This window comes from Suncus etruscus, chromosome 8 (assembly GCF_024139225.1).
Source record: "Suncus etruscus isolate mSunEtr1 chromosome 8, mSunEtr1.pri.cur, whole genome shotgun sequence".
NCBI lineage: Eukaryota > Metazoa > Chordata > Mammalia > Eulipotyphla > Soricidae > Suncus > Suncus etruscus.
Window position 1 is genome coordinate 50673334 of NC_064855.1, and position 22350 is coordinate 50695683.

The following is a 22350-nucleotide window of genomic DNA, read 5'->3' on the forward strand; positions in this document are numbered from 1 at the left end:
TTACCAAAACTATAATAAAATTAAAGCAAATATTTAACAGAATGAAACTAAAAAATAACAAAAATGATTCCATTGTCTTAATGTCTTGATGTCATTTTCTATGTCTCACTGTAAGTAGTATCTTCCATAATCAGGAGAAAGTTCAAGTGATAGAGTACAATGTTTTGTTTATATGCAGCCCTGTTTAAACCCTAGCCACTATGTGTAGCTCCAGCACTTGTATGACTTTGGTGGTCTAAATCAGAACACTCTTGGGTGTGCTTCCTATAAAAAAGAAAAAGATGGGAAAGTGATATAGTACAGCAAATAGTGTGCTTGTCTTGCATGTGGCTGACCAAGTTCAATATCCAGCCTCCCATATAATCCCCTGAGCCACCAAGAGTGATTCCTGCGTACAGAAACAGGAAAGAGTAAGCCTTGAGCACTTCCAGGTGAAGCCCCCAAACCAAAAAAAAAGAAAGAAAAAAATTTTCTCTGATTTTTTTAATTTAATTATTTGTTCCCTGAGATAAGTTGGCTTTACTAAAAATACTTTGGATTATGCAACATGGACTTATTTATATCATTCCAACTGAGCTAAGAAATATGTAATCAGACCATACTGGCAATTAAATTTTTATTTTAAGTATATTTTAGCACTAATATATGTTAATATTCATTTTACTATCTATAATTATTATATTTATTTATTTTTCAAAATATATTTTATGATTTAAGTCAAATAAAAAGCCTTTCTTAAAAGTCATTTTTAGAAATGTCAATGTAAAGATTATAATCAGAGTTTAGTGCCACAGATCAGAAGCAGACAAAAATTTGCTCATTGAAGTCAAGTATAGGAATGACAGCCATCTCAAACTCAATTATTCCTTAAAAAGTCACTGCAGGGGAAATTATCCACTATTTTAATCCACTATTTTAAAGAATGCTTTCTAAATTAGTCATTTTAAAGTTGCCTTTGTAAATCATATCCCACATGGTAATGAAGTCCCTAAACTAAAATTTTTATGACTTATTTAATTCATAATGTGGACTGTGGTGAATATTATTTTTGAAGATTACTGGAGTAAAAAGAAGACAAATTTTTATGATTTTTTTATTTTGAAATAACTTTAAAATAAGAACTTGTCTTCCACTCATCTCACTGTCCTTTATTTTCAGGGTTCTTCCTACAACTCATCACTAGGGAATATATGTCTGACTCATCATAATATTACTATCCATTACTCTATCAGGGTCTATTCTCCCTAGATAAATCATTACCTGCAGGATTTGGCCCAACTCTCAGAGCTTTTCTTCTCCAATATTGACTAACATGAATAAGAGTGACCAATCACCCTCCCTGATGTCAAGAGTGAAGCAGAATCCAAGGTCTAAGTCTAGATCAGCAGCATTTATCATGCCTTCTCAATTGGGATTTCTTGGGGCCATTGATTTGCTTGCCAGATGAGGGCTGTAACTGTACAGCCCCCTGGCTGATTTGTTGTCTACTACAGACTTTTGCCTTCATTTATTTTTGAGGCACAGAAAGCAAATAAATCTTAAAAGACAAGTCAGGAGAGAAACACTGAATTTGGCATTTTTTATTTGTAATCTACTTTGGTAAAAATATAAATTATTATTATCAAGAAAAAAAAGAATATAAAAATAGCTAAAGGAAGTAACTTGAAACAAAAATTCAGGTCTTGTCTAAGAAATCATTTTACGGGCCCAGAGAGATAGCACAGCGGTGTTTGCCTTGCAAGCAGCCGATCCAGGACCAAAGGTGGTTGGTTCGAATCCCGGTGTCCCATATGGTCCCCCGTGCCTGCCAGGAGCTATTTCTGAGCAGACAGCCAGGAGTAACCCCTGAGCACCACTGGTGTGGCCCCCCCCCCCAAAAAAAAAAAGAAATCATTTTACAATGATTGAAATAATCACTCTGGACAAGAATTGGTGCTAAGAGATAAAGTGACATACACAATACCTCTTCACTAACAATATTACAAACCAGTGTCTAACAGATAAAGAGAGAGAGATATCTCTAAAGAGGCAGGCACTAGGGAGGGCATGGATGATGGTGGGAGTGAAATGGGACATTTGTGGCAGGAAATAGTGAAGGGTGTTGTACAATGTATGACTGAAACTCAATTATGAACAACTTAAGCAATTTTGTAACTGTGTAATTCACAGTCATTCAATTGAAGAATTTGCTTATAAATAAATAAAATATTTTCAAACAAAAATGAAGAAATCATCTTTTCCAAAGAATAGCTTTGAATATTAGAAACTACTTCACCCAACAAGTTCACTATAAGCCAACATTACTGACTGTTAGGTACAGGACTCTATAATAGGTCACAGTGATCAGAACAGACTATCTTAGGATCGGATGTGGGAAACCACATCCTAGTAGTGCTCCAGTATTATATTTATTGATATTTGTCCCTGCAGTACCAGGGATCAAACCTGGCTTTCTGATATGCATAGCACATGCTGTAGCAATTTGAGTTTTACATACAACACACACACACACACACACAAACACACCACACTGTTTCAAAATGTGTTTATTCTAAAGAGGATACCTTATAATTGGTAAGAACTTGAATTAAATATTTCTCTCAGTCCTGTATGGGAATATTTTATTTCTAAATGAAGACTTTGTCTTTCCTTTTAGATGCAGCATAACTTGCATAGGAGAGGGGGATACTTTTATGCTAGCAGAGTAATAGTAGGTTTACATTAAATACAAACGAACTTACAAGAAATGTATGATACCATCCTGGAGAAGATCAATTACTATTACAAAGTAACCACATTTTTTGTTTTTGGTTTTTGGGACACACCCAGTGATGCTCAGGAATTACTCCTGGCTATGCGCTCAGAAATCGCTCTTGGCTTGGGGCACCATACGGAACACAAGGGATCAAACCAAAGTCTGTCCTGGATCAGTCACATGCAAGGCAAAAGCCCTACTGTTGCGCTATATATCCGGCCCAAGTAACCACATTTTTAACTACTCACAACTAGCTCTCATATCTGCTTCTATATTGTTCTAAAAATTATGTCCAGGTGTAGCTATGGATGTCTGGCTACTAAAGAGATAGTACAGCAAGTAAGCTACTTGCTTTTGCACACAGCAAACCTGATTTGATCCCTGAAACTACATATGGTCTCCCTATCCCTGCCAGACATCATTGTCCCTGAGTGCCGAGTTAGAGTCCGAAGTAAGCTCTGAGCACTGCCTGGCATAACTATAAGAACCAAAACAAGAAACAAGGCGTATCTGCTATTTATCATCTTCTGATATTTTGTATGTATGCAATGTATCAACTTGAGGATTCAACAGGATAAGAAAGAAAACTGTCTACCTGAAATAATTCACTTCTTTGGCCTCACTGAGCAGTGCAAATTGATGTAGGTCAGGATGTCAGGATCAATTGCAATGACTGGCCTTTCTGTTGCCTGGTTTATTCATTCATTCTGTCTAGACTTCAATTTATGGAGCCTTTAGTGACTCATTTTTTTAACAAAATGTAAGTAATTTCACTTTGCTTTACTGTAAGCTCTTTGTGATCTAATTTTTAATGTGTTTTGTATAATACTGTGGCTACTATCAAAACTGCTCTACAGATATTCAAGACAATTATAGAACTTTCACTTTGGCCCCTAAATATGAACCTTCAGTGAAATCTTCGTCATGTGAAAACTTGCATCCTATAATACTAACCAAAGCCTCAGCATTGACAATATCTCTTTATTTGGTGTACGTAAAGGTAAAATGCCCTGTTACTTTAGAGTGTTTCAGATTGAATACTGCCAATTCACTTGAAATCTAAAGCATTGCATAAACTTGTTAGAAAGTCAAATAATAAAACATTAGTTAGTCATCTTAAATAAACAGTAGAAATTCAGCAACAAAATTTGGGGAAATTTTTCTAAAAGCATGTATAATTACACAATGATATAGAGGTTTTATTATGTTATACTTTCAAATAAATTTATATAAAATTCTATTTAAGTTTATAAGGTTTTTATACAGAGAAGAACAGAGTTTACTCATTTCCTGTTTGTAATCTGTCAGAGAACAAAGCAATATGGCACAATTGTTTCATCTAAATAAGTGTAATTTGGATTTGTTAGACATAATCCTATAGTTTTTACACTTCTTTGGTGAGAATAAATAGTAGTATTCCTTCAGTAGGTTAATAATGTATAATATTAAAACTTTTCTGAGATTTTAAAGAAATTACACATTTTCTTATTTCTGTTACTTGTTACTTGTTGAAAGATACTTCATGAATTAGAAAACATTCCTGGGTCAGGTTAATGTTGTAAGCATTAACACAAAGAGACAGAAGATTATATTACACAAGATAAAAGGAGCTGAAACTAACAAACATTAAAATTAATGCTAATATTAGTCTTATAACGTAGATATTAATTTTCTATGCTAGGATAAAAGTAAAGCTATGAACAGTATGCCCACCAACCCCAACAAGAAAGGATTGCTGTTACTTTATGTTGTCCATTGTTGCTGGTTAAGGACATCCAATCAGGAAACCCCTTTCCTCTTTTATTAAAAATTCTTATATACCTGTGGATACTTCACTTTCTTTGGACATAAAATTGTTTGTCTTAACTTTTTTATTATCTCTGAGTCTTCTAGGATTTTTTATTTGTTACTGAACAAGAAATCTATATTCATGATTACATTCACCACATGATTACCAAAGGGAAAACATGTATAACACTTTGTAATATTTTGGGTTTCCTTAATTTCTTAATTATGACCTCACAATCAGAAAATTTAATATTTAATACTTAAGAAAATAACTTAATGATTGCAAAGTGATGTTCCACTTTTGATGTAAAATCAAAGTTAAAGAGAACTCCAACCAAATTGTCCATATTTGCCTGACACAGAAGCAGGTCAGAGCCTGGAAAAAAAGAAAGTATTTAAACTCAATAGAAATGACCTGCATTACCAATACTCTTGTCCCTGCTTTATTGTTTATTTATAAATTATAAGGTAATTTAAATCATGAAGATGTAGAGCTTTCATTGTCAGAACTGCTCCCCTCTACACATTCATGATGCAGTAAGTTGATAAACAGACTGCTAATTATATTAACATATACAATGTATGATTCATTTTATTCACTATAAAAGCTAATCTTAATTATTTTGACTATTTACGTTCTTGCAGAATAGTGCTTTGCATTGAGTAAGTTTTGGACAAATTCCAATAATCATTCACCTGTGATAGGTGACAGATTTCAGGGATTATCAGCATGTATCACTAAGTGATCTTTTATGTATTAAAATACCAAGACAGCCTAATAGATGACAACTTGAAACCAAGAAGAAATAATTTTTATTCATAATAAATTATCATAAATATTTATGATTATAAATATTTATAAAGGGTCTCTGTGAGTAGCTTGTCTTTACCAAATTTATTTGATAATGAACAATGTAATGGTTTCATTGAATTTGGATTTTTCCATGTACTGTAAGAAGATATTGAAATTTCTGGTTAAGCTCTGGAGCATTGCTCAGGTCAACAAAAAGAATAAAATTATAAAAATTGGCCTACCCAACAAACAGTGTTGGCGGTGATGTGGAGAGAAAGGAACACTTATCCACTGCTGGTGGGTATGCCGTCTAGTTCAACCTTTATGGAAAGCGATATGGAGATTCCTCCAAAAAATGGAAATCGAGCTCCCATATGATCCAGCTATACCACTCCTAGGAATATACCCTAGGAACACAAAAATACAATACAAAAATCCTTTCCTTACACCTATATTCATTGCAGCACTATTTACCATAGCAAGACTCTGGAAACAACCAAGATACCCTTCAACAGATGAATGGCTAAAGAAACTGTGGTACATATACACAATGGAATATTATGCAACTGTCAGGAGAGATGAAGTCATGAAATTTTCTTATACATGGATGTACATGGAATCTAGTATGCTGTGTGAAATAAGTCAGAGAGAGAGAGAGAAAAACGCAGAATTGTCTCACTCATCTATGGGTTTTAAGAAAAATGAAAGACATTCTTGCAATAATAATTTTCAGACACAAAAGAGAGAAGGGCTGGAAGTTACAGCTCACCTCATGAAGCTCACCACAAACAGGGATGAGTTTAGTTAGAGAAATAACTTCGTTTTGAACTATCCTAATAATGAGAATGTACGAGGGAAATACAAAGCCTGTCTAGAGTACAGGCAGGGGTTGGGTGGGGAGGAGGGAGATTTGGGACATTGGAGATGGAAATGTTGCACTGGTGATGGGTGGTGTTCTTTACATGACTGAAACCCAAACACAATCATGTAGGTAATCAAGGTGTTTAAATAAAATATATAAAATATTACTGTAAAAGATAAAAAGAAACTTGAAAGGCAAAAAAAAGATATAGAAAAAGCTGACTGTTTTGAGGGTGGGGGGTAAGTTTTCTGATTCAAATCCTGCCATTCTGTTTCTTGGTGGGCTAAATCAAGACACTCATGTCTAGTGAGACTATTGAGATGAAAAAAATGTATTGTCATAATTTTTAGAAGTCATGTGTGTTGTAAACATTATCTTCTTTTAAAAAAATTTCTTTTACCATTAAGACAATGATATTTGGAAATAATCATTATGGACAAGAATTGGGTGCTGAAAGTAGATAAAATGATATGTATACCCTTTAATAACAATATTGCAAAGAAGATAGAAAGAGAGAGAAGAAAATGTCTGGTAATGAGACAAGAAGAGAGAAAGTTAAATGGAAGGATGAGGGAAATTGGGAACATTGTAGGGAATGTACACTGGTGAAGGTACTGGAACACTGTATGACTGAATCTCAATCATGAACAATTTGTAACTTTGTATCTCACAGTGATTCAATATTTATTAAAATAAAATGAAGAATTTTTAGAGATTGGAGAGATAATACAGTGGGTAGGGCTCTTACCTTGCAAGGGGCTTGCCTGAATTCAATCCTTGACAGCCCATACAGTCCCTTGAGCATCCAGGTATGATTCTTAAGTACTGCTGGGTATGACTACTCCCCAAGAAAAGAAGTACCTTAAGTTCTTCATTTAGACTTGTTTTAAAGGCTATGAGTGTCTTAAACCTTGCTTATCCTCAAATCTCTGTATCATTTCTTCAAACCTAGATAACAGTCTAGATGTTTAAAGTATTCCTGGTGAGGTATCCATTTAAGTTAATTTAATTTAAATATTATATCCACTATTTTCTTGCCCTCTGAGTCTCACTTGATAAATCTGCTGTGATTCTCAGATGAGCTCTTCTATATGTAGATTCACTCTTTAATCTTGCTGCTGTTTTCAATATTCTATCTCTGTCTTTGACTTAATATTCTGATATGATGCCTTGGAGTATTTTTATTTAGTTTTTTTTTGATGGGCCTTTCAGGCCTCTTGATTTTGAGTGATATATTCATATATTCATCAACTGTGCAAGATTCTTCATAACTTTCTTGACTATTGGTTCTTCATCTAATTTTCCTTTCTATTTTCTAGTAATTTTAATTATTATAATATTATTCTTTTTTAATTTATTCCATAGATTTTTCACATCTTCAATTTTTTTCTCAAGGCTTCTTGCATCTCATCTTGGAGTTCATTCACATTTTTCTCAGCTATACATATTCTGCTGCCATGACTTTTCACTGAGTTTCTTATTTCAGTAAGAAAGTCTTAAAAAATATGGAATACTTCATAGAGGTGTCATTAATGTGCAGAGATTATGCTAATTTTGTAATAATTCTAAATTTAATATATGTTTAATATATATTTTATGTTTAATATGTAATGTATTATAATAAATATATGTTTAATATATGTTCTAATATATATAAGTATATAAATATGATATGTCTATGAATAAATATTTGTAGTAAACAAAAACAAAAAAATTGGCCCACCCAAAAGGTGATGTCAAGATACATGGTAGCAGCATGTTTAAAAGGCTTAACAGATAAGAACAAATAGATCAAAAGCTAGGTCAGGAACTGCTAAGTCAGCACCATATAATGAGTTGGAACCAAAAATTTTAATAATTTAATGTTTTGTAAAACAATTGTGAATGTTACCAATATAACTATGCATTGATCTAATGACTACATTTAGCACAACAAAGGAATTTATTTACTTCTTATTGAGTGCTGAGATGGTTTAAAATATTAAGTTTGGGGATCCAAATGATGACCCATTAACAGCACACTTGACTGCTATATATGAGGCTCTGAGTTCAAACCCTAACACAATCTACAATCTAGATATATTATCCTGATATTCCCACTGTACGGAATTCCCAGTAAGGGGAATAATAAAAAATGCTTGTTCTCTACATAATTAGCTGTGCAGCCTTAGCCTTACACTAATCTCTGTATGTTTTGAGGGAAGCCTCAGGCTCCCAAACTAGCGTCTGGAAGCATTCTCCATGATCACATCCTGGGCAATAAAAATATCACCATAAAATCAAGAAGATAGAAATTATTTCAACTAAGCTCTCAAACCATGATACACAAGGCCAGAGCAATAGCACAGGGGCAGGGTGTTTGCCTTGCATGTGACCAACCCAGGATAGACCCAGGTTCAATTCCTGGCATTCAAAAAATAAAAAGATTTTATGGCTTTTATTTATTTATTTATTTATTTATTTATTTATTTATTTATTTATTTATTTTTGTATTGGTGAGGCAGACCAAGTGCCATATGCATGGCAAGTGTCCAACTTGTTGCTATGCTGTCTCTCTGGACCTTTCTTCTAGAGTTTTTAATAGTTTTCACTTATTATGTTTGTTTTTTATTGTGGAGAATGTAAGAAATAATCCACACAGTGGCAGGATGCAAGAATGGGTTCAGAAAATCAAATACTCAAGCCAGGAATCCCACTACACAAGCCTTCTTCTCCTAAGAAGGAAAGCAACTTAGTGGAGGAAGACTGAAAATGAGCCCCTGCCTTCTGGAAATCCAAACTTTTATTCCAGACTATACCCTATGGTGGAGAAGAAATACAAAGTAAAAACAGATGCAGTAATTCAATCACCAGATCACACCCTAGGGTGGAGAATGAATACTGAGTAGAGTAGGACCCATTAATCTGACATCCCCCTCTAATTGACTTTATAGAAAAACAAAGTAATTCATATACCATGGTTCTAAGAAAAGGTGGATGTGTCTAACTAAAATATAAGGATACAAATAAAGTTTGGCAATATTTTGCATAGGCACAGACAAATTGGGAAAATAGAAAAATAAACTTTTGGCCTAAAAACAGGGTATCCCTACCCATAAAGAATCCTTCCCTAAGACCAAATACATGCTCCAGTTACACCAACTTGTCTAAGCCCAATGTTTTTCTTCAAGGTCTTAGGAACATTTTTTTAATCACAGTTTTCACTGTCAGATTACAATAATTGGAGATATTGGTGTTTGCATATATCTTATGTCAAAGTCAAGATGTCCTGATGCTCCTCATGGTTTCATCTCAGCATTATGTGGCAAGGCAGGGAATTTTGCTTTCAAAGCAAGTCATTGGTGTTTTACAATCTGTAGTCAGGTTAGTGTGTTAGCCCACCCAGGAGCAAGTATGTGCCAATACAGTTTCATTCATTCCTAGATGATCTCAAATTTCACTAGGCTAATCTGCATTTATGGTCTCCATATCACATCAGGGTTATCCATGATTGGCCAATGTAAGATGTGAAGAACAAATAAAAATAAAAAAGTCTTTTTTTTCTTTCTCAAAGAAACTATGGTACATATACACAATGGAATATTATACAGACATCAGAAGAGAAGAAGTCATGAAATTTTCCTATACATGGATGTATATGGAATCTATTATGCTGAGTGAAATAAGTCAGAGGGAGAGAGATAAACACAGAATGGTCTCACTTATCAATGGGTTTTGAGAAAAATGAAAAACGTTTGTGTAATGATTCTCAGAGACAAAATAGAGGAGAACTGGAGGGTCCAGCTCCTGACATGAAGCTCACCACAGGGATAGTTTAGTGCAGTCACAGAAATAATTACACTGAGAACTATCATAACAAAATGTGACTGAATGAGGGAAGTAGAAAGCCTGTCTAAAGTGCAGGCCTGTGTGGGGTGGGGAGAAAGGACCCTTGGGATATTGCTCATGGGAATGTTGCACTGGTGAATAATATATATATTAAAATATCAAAAAAAGAAAAGAAAGGATAAGGCCTCCCAATGCTTACCATAGGCTGTGTTCTTTACACTGACTATTGAAAGAGGAGGTACAGTAAATGCGCCCCATATACACCTCAACCCAGGCCCTTTGCCTGGTCTGTATTGTAAATTGGGGGACAAAAAAAGTAAAAAATAAAAAATCCTTTGTTCTTGTTGTTTTGGGGCCAAACTTAGGAACTCTAAGGGGTTACTCCTAGGCTCAGTAATCACTCCTGGCTTCAGGGCCATATGGGATGCTCAGGTCTATCCTGGGTCAGCCATGCTACCACTCCAGCCCAAACATGAAAAATCTTTGTATAACTATCCTTGTACTTAGTTTGTGAGTCAAGTTTTCCCCAAGCCTTCAAATTAAGCCCTGACAAGTCTCAAAATAGGCATAGGGTTTGCCTGCTTATACCTCTGTGCACTTTCCTTCTCCTATCAGCATCTCATAAGACAACATGAGTCCTGCAAACATCCTTCCAGAGTGATCTATGCTATTAATTTTACTCTAGGGTTTTCAAACTTCCACATTTTCCATGGTAAATATAGAGAAGCCTTCTAATAAGTCTTTGCTACAATGTTGAAGTCCTGGTGGGTCCAAAATTTACCATCATTTCAGATACCAAGGAATTCAACAGAAGACTATATTCCAAGCCTGCTTTCTCTCTTAAATCTACCAAAGTAGTTTATACTTAAGTATGAACCTATAGGCTCAAGTTTGATTGTTTTCCTAATGGGGAAAATTCATTTCTGATTCCTTGTTTGTGCCAATTTCCCTAAGAGTTAGCCTTTGTGGAGATTGTGGATTGGTTCCACACTCCCTAAAATGCTATGTTAGAGGAATAAGTGAGAATCTTACAGATTCACTGTCTGATTGGCGATTCAATATCACTTGATTTGCTTTGTAAGCCATTATCATTGAGTAAAACAACTAGAAGCTCTACTGCCCTACCATCAGAATACCAACCCTAGGACTTTAGACTTGACAATGTGTGATCACTGGAAATGCCTTTCTAATTTTTGGCTTTACAGGTCTTTCAGAAACATTAGAAAGCACTTATTATGTTTGTTTTTTATTGTGGAGAATGTAAGAAATAATCCACACAGTGGCAGGATGCAAGAATGGGTTCAGAAAATCTAATACTCAAGCCAGGAATCCCACTACACAAACTTTCTGCTCCTAAGAAGGAAAGCAGCTTAGTGAAGAAATACTGAAGAATGAGCCCCTGCCTTCCTGAAACCCAGGCTTTTATTAGCAAGATCCAGACCATATCTTATGCGGTGGTCGGCAGCCTACGGCTTGGGAGCCACTTTTTATTTGGCTCTTCTGTGTGCCGGAGGGCTGCTCTAGGAGTCAGGACTATGCTCCTAGCCTCTGTCAGTGCGCGCCCTGTGTGGCTCTCAATATAATTAGGGTATAGAAGGAATACCAAATAGTGACCAGTAATCTAATCAACAGATCACACCCTAGAGTGGAGTATAAATTCTAAGTAAGGTAGGATCCAGTAAAAACAGTATGTCAGTAAAATAAACTAACCTATATATGTTTCCCACTGTACATAGCTAATTTGTCTAAGAATAAAGTATAATGTACAGGGAGACCACGGAGGCCCCGCTTCTAGTTTTTATTGTTCAATTTTAAGTACTATATACTACTACAACTTACTGCATCTGCTGCTGCTACTACTACTAATTGAATTACTATTGCCACTAATATATGTTTGCTGAGCTATTAGTTTATGTTTATTTTCTCAATAATTATCCTCTCTCTCTCTAGAAAAACTTATATTGCTTTGTCCCACTTGTTATAGATGGTCACATGAATTCTTCAAGCTACTAAAGATAAGAGCTACTCATATATGTCATCACAGTAATAGTTTTTAATTTATTATCTTGCACTTCTATTACATTTTCTAAACCCTATCCAAGATATAAAAAGTCATTCATCTGAAATAATTAAATAAAGGGAACATACAGAAAACACCTGCATACAACATAAAAAATAAATTAAAAATAAACCTATTATGATACACTTTATAACTACAGCATAAATTATTGTACAGCATACACATTCTTTACAAGTATAAAACTTGTATAGAACTTGTACAATTTTGCATATTTTAGATCTTGTACAAATTGCACAGCTTAGAAGTTATTTACAAGTAAGCATAATCAGAGATGAAGAGCATATAAGTGTCTTCAGCTATTGTGCCACACACTTTCATCAACTCTTAAAGTACTTCCATTCTAAAGCCTTCCATTACTTAAATATTCAGTGGATCTGAATCTTGAAGAATCCATTGAATATAACAAAATACGTTTGCATTTTATATTATTTTTCATTTTCTTCTTTTTTATCATTCTCTTCTGAATATCCCAAGTTAATCCCACACAGATATTTGTATATTTCATGCTTGCATAAGAGATGCAACTAAAGAAACATTGCAGACAGAATAATAGCACAATTTCTCAAGACAAATAACTCAGAAAATGATGCCATTAACATGAAAGAATTATGAGAAATAACTCTGTTTAAAATTTTTTATCTTATTGAAACCATTGTTATCTGCAAAGTCATTCATTGTTGAATTTCAGATATACAGTGAATTCCTACCATCAGTGTCAATCTCTATCCACCACTGATCCCACATTTCATCATATACCATCACCATTTCCCCCCTAACCTGCCAGTATAACAGGCCCATTTAAGTATATATTGTTAATGTTTAGGTCTCTTGATTCTATTGATATTGACTTTAGCCTAGATATTTAGTTCTGTTCTTTACTTTTTTCCCATCAATGCACCTGAGACCACTTGGCCTCTGGCTCCAATCCTTTACAGAAGTGGAAAAAGTAAGCATTTTCTCCAGTCAGAATTCTGAAGAGCCTGTTGCGCTCACACGATTGTAGGTAGAGAATCGAGATGGGCTTAAAATGTACACTTTTTACTCACTGTACTATGGACATAGGAAAGGAAGATATTTTACAAATAGTCACTATTCAAAGTCAATGTGATAACTCTTCTAAATAAGAACAAACTGCTTTAACAGAGGAGCTTGTCAATATATCTGATTGAGATCAAAGTAAGCTTAGAAAAGTAGTTTATCATTAATTTGTGTGGAAGGATAGCATGTATAGTGGCAGATAATGAGCTAAGAAAGCATCATGAGATGAAATCTATGGAATTTAGTGGAATACAAATAAAAGAGTAGAAAATTTGTAATTTTAAAAATAGTTATTTACTTTTATTAAAGGGGATGGATCATGAGAAAATAGTGGAAAGCAAGGACATAAATCAATTATGTCGAACAGCAAATCAAGGAGGGTCAAAAACTTAGGGAGTAGTGAAGAATTTTTTTCAGGAATATATCTCATATCTTTGAACAGTAATGACAACTCAGAATTTCATGTATTTTAATTTTTACATAAACAGAAGAAAGTTGAAAGCCTTCTTGAAAGATAATGATAAATTAAAAAAAAAACAAGGTTTTTCATTCAAGATCATCATCCAAGCATACATTTCAATTCTGTCTTTTACAAAGTGGTATAAAAACAAATGATCCTTAAGAATGAGAAAGTATTCTTTTTTTATTAATTTTTTTTATTTTTAATTATGAGAACAAAGATGCAAAGAAAGAGGACAAGGTAAAGTTACAGTGGAAGGACAACCACCCATAACATAATTCTCAGAAGTCCCCTTGCTGATATCTTAACTTTGAAATTTCAGCCAAAGAACATTAAGATAAATAAGACAGAATCCAGGTACAATTACTTTGTCCCTCAAGTCCCCAGATTGTAACACATTATGATATTTCTTAACAGCAAACAAAGCAATCTAAAGCCATAAAATTTATGTAACTCCTTAAACATTACAGGCATAGTATTTTTTTACATTTCCATATACAGGCATATTAGCTTAAGTTAACCTCAAATTTTAAGTGGGTTATTTTTAAGGATTAGAATCAAAGGAGCACAGTAAAAATGGTGTTAGAGTGGCAATTGTTGTTTGCATAGGCCCACCAAAATACGAGGGACATGGAAAGAAATAACCTTGGCCTAAATACAAAGAGACTCGACCCCTGAAGTTTCCTGGCACAAGACCAACTCTAGGCTCCAGGCAAGCTAGATCGTCCAATCCAAGACATTGTCTGTAGTGCCAACACACTTCTATTTTTTACACAGTCTCTGTTGTTGGTATCATGTTTCTGTATTAAAGATCCTGGAATCTTCATATCCTACATTGAAGTCAAGGAACACAAAAATACAATACAAAAATCCCTTCCTTACTCCTATATTCATTGCAGCGCTATTTACAATAGCCAGACTCTGGAAACAACCAAGATGCCCTTCAACAGATGAGTGGCTGAAGAAACTGTGGTACATATACACAATGGAATACTATGCAGCCATCAGGAGAGATGAAGTCATGAAATTTTCCTATACATGGATGTACATGGAATCTATTATGCTAAGTGAAGTAAGTCAGAGGGAGAGAGAAAGACGCAGAATGGTTTCACTCATCTATGGGCTTTAAGAAAAATGAAAGACATTTTAAACAGTATCTCAGAGACAAGAGAGATGAGGGCTGGTAGGTGTAGCTCAGGACATGAAGCTCATCACATAGAGTGATGAGTGCAGTTGGAGAGATTACTACACTGAAAACTATCCTAACAATGTGAATGAATGAGGGAAGTAGAAAGCCTGTCTCGAGTACAGGTGTGTGGGAGTGGGGAGGAGGGAGATCTGGGAAATTGGTGGTGGGAATGTTGCACTGGTGAAGGGGGGTGTTCTTTACATGACTGTAATCATACAACTATAATCATGTTTGTAATCATGGTGTTTAAATAAAGATTAAAAAATTAAAAAAAGAAAAAAGAATGAGAAAGTACATCAATTGACCAGAGTTTGATAAATTTTCAAAATTAAAATAAATGAGATTGCAGTTAAGAATAAAAATTGTGCCCAAAATCTGCACTCTGTTTCCAAAGTAGAAGACATTCTTTATGGTAAGCTTAGGTGAAGTTAGAATCTAAGTTGACATTAATGAAATGAGATTTGTAAAGTAAAACTGATATCTGCTCATAGAAGGTTTGTCCATAAATATGACTGATGGCAAGAATTACCCACCCACCTACTTATTTTCTCAAGAACTCAAGATAAAAATAAAAAAATTACTCTCAAAAATTTATAACCCACCAAGGGAGGACTGGGGTGTTAATCCAAAGGATTTTGAAGGCCTTTCTCATTTGAATTGTGCTGGAAAATATACATTAGTAATGTTGACTATGTAAAAGTAATGCAATTATTCTCAATAAAATATATGAAACCATATCTTTATCCTAATGATACTGGTGATACTGACTAAAATTTGTGGATAAAGTTAGATGTGAGCATTTAGAGGTAACCAAAGCAAAATCCAAAATTCATAATGTAATGTATATAAGTGGCAGTCCTGGAGGCGGAAAGATTAAGTCTGTTGAATTTCTCATTTATCATAATATAAATTAACTAGATAAATTTTAATTTAGATACATTTCATTTTAGCAAGTAATATTCCTGTAAAGATATGATGTCACTATATAAAACTAGACATCGAAATACACAAAATAGAAGATTAAAAGTTGTACAGTACAGAATAAAACATGATGAATTTTTATGAGATTAGAGAAAATTTTTCTATCATGTTTTTCTTTCCATTCTGTTCAAGCGCTTTTATCTGTGGATAAAAGTAACTTAAAATTTTCAATAAGAGAGATTGTCTTAATTCATTTAAAACTCAAATGACAAGTATTACTAATACTTATTTGAAAGTATCATAAAAATTCCAATTCTTAATTCCACCATGAATTTTCATGTTTGTTCAAGCAACAACAGATATTTTTATTCCCCCGATCACATTTTTTTCCAAGAGATTAGAAGGTATTTATTTTCATTAAGTTCCCTATATTTGGACTTTTGTATACCTATTTAATTATTAATATCTAGTATTTTCTTTCTTATATAACATATGAACTCAAACTAATAAAACTCATAGATGTATCTGGGCAAATCCTAAGAAATCTTAAAAAATAAAATGACAAACATTCAGTACTAAACACAAAGTAATATTTAAAAATCACTATTTAAGGAACCTAAAATAAAAAGGATAATTTAGATAAATAATCCTTTGATTTTTCTGAGCCAACTTGCCTGTATGCTAAAATTTGCATCTTCCTTTGAGAAAAGAGTTACTTGAATTTTATTTCCTTAATAAGATTTCAAGTAGACAGACGTTTGCCCCAAGGAACTGTTCAAACAACAAAACATGCAGGAGAAAATCCTGATATTCAGTAAAGTATATATATCTTCAGCTATCAAAATTTGCTTTGTTTTAAAAACAGATCATGGTTCATCTGGATTTCAAATGTACTATTTTTGAGTAGGTGAAATTAACCTTTGTCCAATGACAAGTTTTCGGTTGAAGAAACCCAAAATATTTCTTCTGCAAATTCTCATGAGACTATAGTAACTTTAAAAGAATTAATTTATACAGATACAAATATTTAATTAGACCCATGATTAGAACAGTTTTTTGAAAAGAGCTGCCTACCATCTGTTAGCTACTTCCATTTTCATTGATCCCAAGATAATAATTTTATCCACTGAGATTGAAATTTTCAGCCAGTCATAAATATCACCTACTCCTTCCATTCTCCCATTTTAGTTTAAGTTGTGTTTTCTTTCTTCCATTTTAACCACAAACCTGAAACTGATACCACAAAAAATGTTCAAACAATTTATTTTGATAGCCAATGACTTTGAATCATCTACTATTTCAGACACTCAAGATTGCATATTTTCTTACTCTCTACAAAGAAACTAGGGGTCGAGCACTGGCTCAAGTGGTAAGGTGTCTACCTTGTGCACACTAACCTAGGATGGACCTCGGTTTGATCCCTAGCATCCCATATGGTCCTCCAAGCCAAGAGAGATTTCTGAGCACATAGCCAGGAGTAACCCCAGAGCATAATCAGGTGTGGCCTGAAAAAAAAATCCAAACTGACAAACAAATAAAAAACTAATTGTAGAAAGACTAGAATATCCATAATGCAGAATTAATTTCAGGAGAATCTCTTTTCCTATCTACTTTATCTTCCTTCGTTATTTTCCTATATTCTTTTTTATATATTTAATTTAAACACCTTGATTACATATCTGATTGTGTTTGGTTTTTAGTCATGTAAAGAACACCACGCATCACCAGTGCAACATTCCCATCAATGTCCCAAATCTCACTCTCCCCACCCAACACCCGCCTGTAATCTAGACAGGCTTTCTATTTCCCTCAATTATTCTCATTATTAGGATAGTTCAAAATGTAGTTATTTCTCTAAATAAACACATCACTCTTTGTGGTGGGCTTCATGAGGTGAGCTGTAACTTCCAGCTCTTTTCTCTTTGTGTCTGAAAATTATTATTGCAAGAATGTCTTTCATTTTTCTTAAAACCTATAGATGAGTGAGACCATTCTGCGGTTTTCTTTCTCTCTCTGACTTATTTCACTCAGCATAAGAGATTCCATGTACATCCATGTTTGGGAAAATGTCATGACTTCATCTCTCCTGACAGCTGCATAATATTCCATTGTGTATATGTACCACAGTTTCTTTAGCCATTCATCTGTTGAAGGGTATCTTGGTTGTTTCCAGAGTCTTGCTATGATAAATAGTGCTGCAATAAATATAGGTGTAAGGAAGGGGTTTTTGTATTGTATTTTTTGTGTTCCTAGGGTATATTCTTAGGAGTGGTATAGCTGGATTGTATGGGAGCTGGATTTCCAGTTTTTGGAGGAATCTCCATATCGCTTTCCATAAAGGTTGAACTAGACGGCATACCCACCAGCAGTGGATAAGAATTCCTTTCTTTTTACATCCCCGCCAACACTGCTTGTTCTCATTCTTTGTGATGTGTGCCAATCTCTGTGGTGTGAGGTGGTACCTCATAGTTGTTTTGATTTGCATCTCCCTGATGATTAGTGATGTGGAATATTTTTTCATGTGTCTTTTGGCCATTTGTATTTCTTCTTTGTCAAAGTGTCTGTCCATTTCTTCTCCCCAATTTTTCATGGGATTAGATGTTTTTTTCTTATAAAGTTCTGTCAGTGCCCTGTATATTTTGGAGATTAGCCCCTTATCTGATGGGTATTGGGTGAACATTTTCTCCCACTCAGTGGGGGGCTCTCGTATCCTGGGTGCTATTTCCTTTGAGGTGCAGAAGCTTCTCAGCTTAATATTTTCCCATCTGTTAAACTCTGCTTTCACTTGCTTGGAAAGTGCAGTTTCCTCCTTGAATATGCCTGTAGTCTCAATGTCCTGGAGTGTTTTGCTTATGTGTTGTTCTTTATATCTTATTATTTTGGGTCTAATATCAAGGTCTTTAATGGATTTGGATTTTACTTTCATACATGATGTTAACTGGGGGTCTAAGTTCAATTTTTTGCAAGTGGCCAGCAGGTTGTGCCAACACCACTTGTTGAAGAGGCTTTCTTTGCTCCATTTAGAATTTCTTGCTCCTTTATCAAAAATTAGATGATTTTATGTCTGGGGAACATTCTCTGAGTATTCAAGCCTATTCCACTGATCTGAGGGCCTGTCTTTATTCTAATACCATGCTGTTTTGATAACTATTGCTTTGTAGTAAAGTTTAAAGTTGGAGAAAATAATTCCTCCCATATTCTTTTTCCCAATAATTGCTTTAGATATTCTAGGGTTTTTAGTGTTCCAAATAATATTTCAAAAGTGCCTGATCCACTTCTTTGAAGAATGTCACGAGTATCTTTAGAGGGATCGTATTAAATCTGTACAATGCTTTGGGGAGTATTGCCATTTTGTTGATTTAAACCTGCCAATCCATGAGCAGGGTATGTGTTTCCATTTCTGCATGTCCTCTCTTATTTCTTGTAGAAGACATTTATAGTTTTCTTTGTATTGGTCCTTCACATTTTTAGTCAAGTTGATTCTAAAATATTTGAATTTGGTGGCACTATTGTGAATGGGTTTGTTTTCTTTTTTTAATTTTTTTGGCCATACCCATTTGATGCTCAGGGGTTACTCCTGGCTAAGCGCTCAGAAATTGCCCCTAGCTTGTGGGGGACCATATGGGACGCTGGGGGATCAAACCATGGTCCTTCCTTACTAGCAATTGCAAGGCAGAAACCTTACTTCTAGCGCCACCTCGCCAGCTCTCGGTTTGTTTTCTTAATATCCATTTCTTCCTTATTAATGTTGGTGTATAGAAATGTCATTGATTTTCTTGTGTTAATTTTGTAGCCTGCCACATTCCTATATAAGTCTTTTGTTTCTAGAAACTTTTTGGTAGAGTTTTTATGATTTTCTAGGTAGAGTATCATGTCATCTGGAAATAGCAGCAAGAGCTTGACTTCTTCCTTTCCTATCTGGATTCCATTGATATATTTTTCTTGCATAATCTCTATAGAAAGTACATCCAGTGCTGTGTTGAATAGGAGTGGTGAGAGAGGACAGCCTTGTCTTGTGCCAGAATTTAGAGGGAAGGCTTTTTAGTCTTTCTACATTAATGATAATATTTGCCACTGGCTTGAGGTAGATGGTCTTAACTATATTGAGAAAGGCTTTTTTTATTCCCATCTTGCTGATAGTTTTGATCAAGAATGGTTGTTGTACCTTATCAAATGCTTTCTCTGCATCTATTGATATGATCATGTGATTTAAATTTTTCTTGTGGTTGATGTTATGTATTATGTTGATAGATTTACGGATGTTAAACCAACCTTGCATTCCTGGGATGAAACCTACGTGGTCATAATGGATGATCTTCTTAATGAGGCACTGAATCCTATTTGTCATGATTTTGTTAAGGATCTTTGCATCTGTGCCCATCAGCGATATTGGTCTGTAATTTTCTTTTTTCATAGCATCTCTGTCCGGTTTAGGTATCAAGGTGATATTGGTTTCATAAAAGCTATTTGGAAGTGTTCCTGTTTCTTCGATTTCATGAAAAAGAGTCTTGCCAAGATTGGTAGTAATTCCTCTTGAAAGGTTTGAAAGAATTCATTAGGGAATCCATCTGGGCCTGGGCCTTTTTTTTTTTTTGGTAGATATTTGATTACTGTCTTAATTTCCTCAATAGTGGTGGGGGTGTTTAAATATGCTACATCCTCTTCATTCAACCATGGAAGATTTTAAGAGTTCAAGAATTTATCCATTTGTTCCAGGTTCTCATTTTTAGTGCCATAGAGTTTCTCAAAGTAATATCTGCTTACCCTTTGAGTCTCTGCCATATCAGTAGTGATCTCTCCTTTTTCATTCCTAATACGAGTTATCAAGTTTCTCTCTCTCTTTTTTGTTAGTTTTACCAGTAGTCTATCAATCTTGTTTATTTTTTCAAATTACCAACTTCTGCTTTCGTTGATCTTTTGGAAGGTTTTTGTGTTTTCACTTTATTGATTTCTGCTCTCGGCTTTGTTATTTCCTTCTGTGTCCCTATTTTTGGTTTGTTTTGTTGAGAACTTTCTAATTCTATGAGCTGCGTCATTAAGCTATTCAGGTAGGCCCCTTCTTCCTTCCAGATATGTGCTTGCAATGCTATAAATTTTTCTCTCAGTACCGCTTTTGCTGTGCCCCATAGGTTCTGATAGTTTGTGTCTCTGTTGTCATATGTTCCCAGGAAGGTTGTATTTTTCTTTTTGATTTCATCTCAGACCCACTGGTTATTCAGTATTAAGTTGTTTAACTTCCAGGTATTAAAGTTTTTCTTCTGTGTCCCTTTGTAGTTCACATATAATTTCAGGATCTTGTGGTCAGCGAAGATAGTCTGCAAAATTTCTATCCTCTTGATATTATGGAGATATGTTTTATGTGCTAGCATGTAGTTAATCCTGGAGAATGTCTCATGTACATTAGAGAAGAATGTGTATCCAGGTTTCTGGGGGTGTAGTGTCCTATATATATCTTCTAGGCCTCTTTCTTTCATTTCTTTTTTCAGGTCTACTATATTCTTGTTGGGTTTCAGTCTGGTTGACCTATCAAGTGTTGACAATGTGGTGTTGAGATCTCCCACAATTATTGTGAACAGATGAAAATAGAAGTTTCTGATAAGCTCAACAGAAACAACTTAAGAATCATTGGAGTCCCAGAGACCCAGGAGGAAAATATTCAGGAAGAATCAATGGTCAAGAACATCATTAAAGAGAAACTACCAGAGCAAAAGCATACATGTGATCAAATCCTGCATGCCCGAAGAGTACCAATTAAAAGAAACCCCCAAAAACACCCCAACACACATCCTATTCACAGTGAGGAATCTAACAGTTAGAGACAAAATTCTGAAAGCAACAAGATCAAAAAGAGAAATTACATTCAAGGGAACATCCTCGAGATTTACCGCGAACCTGTCACAAGAAACATTAAAGGCCAGAAGGTAGTGGTGGGACATAGTGACAAAACTCAATGAAATAAATTCTTCGCCTAGAATACTGCACCCAGCAAAACTCACTTTCAGGTTTGAAGGAACAATACATGGTTTCACAGACAAACAACAGCTCAGAAACTTTACAGACTCAAAACCAGTCTTAAAAGAAAAACTGAAAGACCTACTTTAAGACAAGACTGACCAACAGACTCACCAAACTTCGATAGAAAGATGGCACTAAATTCCAGGATAATTCTTTCTCTCAATGTCAATGGACTAAATGCACCAGTTAAGAGACACAGAGTGGCTAAATGCATCAAAAAACTCAATCCAACCTTTTGCTGCCTACAAGAAATGCACCTGAAGTCAGAACAAACATAGACTCAAAATAAAGGGCTGGAGGAAAATTATCCAAGCAAACAACACCCATAAAAAAGCTGGAGTGGCCATACTAATATCAGATGAAGCAAACTTTATACTCAGGAAATTTATAAGGGATAAAGATAGACATTTTGTATTAATCAAGGGATATGTACAGCAGGAAGAAATCACTCTCTTAAACATATATTCAACGAATGAGAGGCCAGCAAGATATTTAATACAATTGTTGACAAATTTGAAAAATCTTCCATCTTCGTATCTTTTCACAAATAATTAATGATAACCTGCATTTAGTCACCACCGCAACTTTAAACAGCTGGATATGGTTGGAGATCCCAGGCCA

At 34.6% G+C, this 22350-nt stretch overlaps 1 non-coding gene across 1 annotated transcript; it reads left to right on the forward strand.

The window, feature by feature from the left end:
* Positions 1–10208: 10208 nt before the first annotated feature.
* LOC126016563 (small nucleolar RNA SNORA51) lies at positions 10209–10339 on the forward strand. The gene has a single exon (XR_007498357.1). It is a non-coding gene; the product is annotated as a small nucleolar RNA SNORA51 (small nucleolar RNA).
* The last annotated feature ends 12011 nt before the right edge of the window (positions 10340–22350 follow it).